Source organism: Phascolarctos cinereus, unplaced genomic scaffold (assembly GCF_003287225.1).
Source record: "Phascolarctos cinereus isolate Bilbo 61053 unplaced genomic scaffold, phaCin_HiC Scaffold_5;HRSCAF=322, whole genome shotgun sequence".
In the NCBI taxonomy this organism is placed as follows: domain Eukaryota; kingdom Metazoa; phylum Chordata; class Mammalia; order Diprotodontia; family Phascolarctidae; genus Phascolarctos; species Phascolarctos cinereus.
In genome coordinates this window covers 34,521,029-34,523,043 of record NW_027555958.1, presented here as the reverse complement: position 1 = coordinate 34,523,043, position 2,015 = coordinate 34,521,029, and positions in this window count along the sequence as shown.

The following is a 2,015-nucleotide window of genomic DNA, read 5'->3' as shown; positions in this document are numbered from 1 at the left end:
ATCAAAGGTACCTTTAAAAGAGAAGAGAGGGGGGCAGCTAGGTAGCTCTGGATAGAGCTCTAACCTTGGAGTCAGGAGGACCTGAGTTCAAATCTGGCCTCAGACACTTGACACTTACTAGCTGTGTGACCCTGGGCAAGTCACTTAACCCCAATTGCCTCACCAAAAAGCAAAGAGAGGAGAGAGAGAGAGAGAGAGAGAGAGAGAGAGAGAGAGAGAGAGAGAGAGAGAGAGTATACAAGGGAAGCCAGAAGGGGGAGGCCATGGAAAAGAGGGGAGGCCCTCCTACTCCATTCAGTGACATGAACTGGGGATTGATCTGCTGTGTAGGAGCCTTGGGTTGTTTGGTTTTTTTGAAAATACGTTCAGCCTGGAGGTCCTTTCAGCATTCCCCAAAGTGAGGGCCTCAGAGGGTCACCCTAATTCTCTGCTCTTAAACAGGCTTAATGCATATTAAGGATAGCTCTTTAACCCTGTCCTGTATACACATGCACACACACATACAGACACACACACACAGAGACACACACTCACACAAACACACACACATACATATACATGCGCATGTACACACACTCACACAATGCACTTGTGCATACACACACACACTCACACAAACACACACAGACACACACATTCACATAAATACACACACAACACATGCATGTGCATGCATACACACACATACATATATACACAGAGATGCATACATGCACACATGCACTTGTGTGCACACACTCACACAAACACACACAGACACACTCACATAAAAACACATAACACATACATGTGCTCACACACACTCACACAAACACACACACACTAGTCCAGCCTGTACTCTTGGCCTCATGGTGCTGGGGGGGGCTGGTGACTTACATTAGATTCACCAAATCATGGTCTCATCTTGTCCAACCCTATCATTTTACACAAGAGAAAACTGAGATCCAGGGAATGGAAGGGACCTGCCCAAGATTAAACAGCCTGTGGCCGGCAGAGCTGGGATGAGAACCCAGGTGTCCCAACGCTCAGGTCAATGCTCTTTCTGAATGGATTGCAGCAGCAAGATAATTTAAGTCTTTCCCTTGTTCCCCACCTCTCTCCCCATTTCTTTCACTCAATGATTCTTCTCCTTGCCTGGGGCCTGTATGAGGGTTTAGAGGATCATAAGATCAGAGAGATTTTAGAGATGAAAGGAAGTTTAAAAATCACATAGTCCCAACAGTGCCCATTTTACAGACAGGAAGACTGAGGGCATTTATTTGTTGCCATTCAACAGCTTTTTTCTTAAGCATCTTGTTGAATGGATATCTATGTGCCAGGTGTGAATTGAGGATAGAAAGAAGAATTCTATACAGTCGCTGCCCTCCAAGAGCTTTCAGGCTGGTAAGGGAAATGCACAGTGTCATCCACCATCATACTATCAATCATTATTTTACTGTGTGCCAGGCCCTGAGCCTAGGCTCTGGGGCAGAGGTGGGCAGGGAACAAAAGAAAAGTGAACATCTCCCCCCTCAAGGAATTTACTTTTTTCCGTCTCCTGTCTCATCCACTCCATACTCTAATTATGGGGAGGGTTTTAGGTGAAGAAATTAACAAGCATTTTTTCCAACTATAGCAGGAAATTTAACAGGTATTTCTTTCCAACACTGTGCCAGGCATTGGGCTAGGGAGTGAGGAGAAACAGTCTCTGCCCTCAGGGAGCTGACACTCTTTCAGAGCAGACACCATGTACACGTATAAGCAAACGCCAAACAAATACAAGATAAGAACAAAAATAGCAGATAATTTGGAGGAGTTGGGGAGATTAGGGAAAAAAGACCTCGGTAGAAGGGGGTGCTAGAGCTGAGCTTTGAATCTGGGTTCCAGCAAAGTGCTCTAGAACCATGTCCTACGAGAAGAGCACCAGCCATCACGTGGCCATGATTGGAGGGGGAAGATGAGGCAGGTGAAAGCCCCCAGGCTTGCTCATAGTTACCAGTGGGGTTGGGGCTTTGGGGTCTCATTGCAGCCAACTT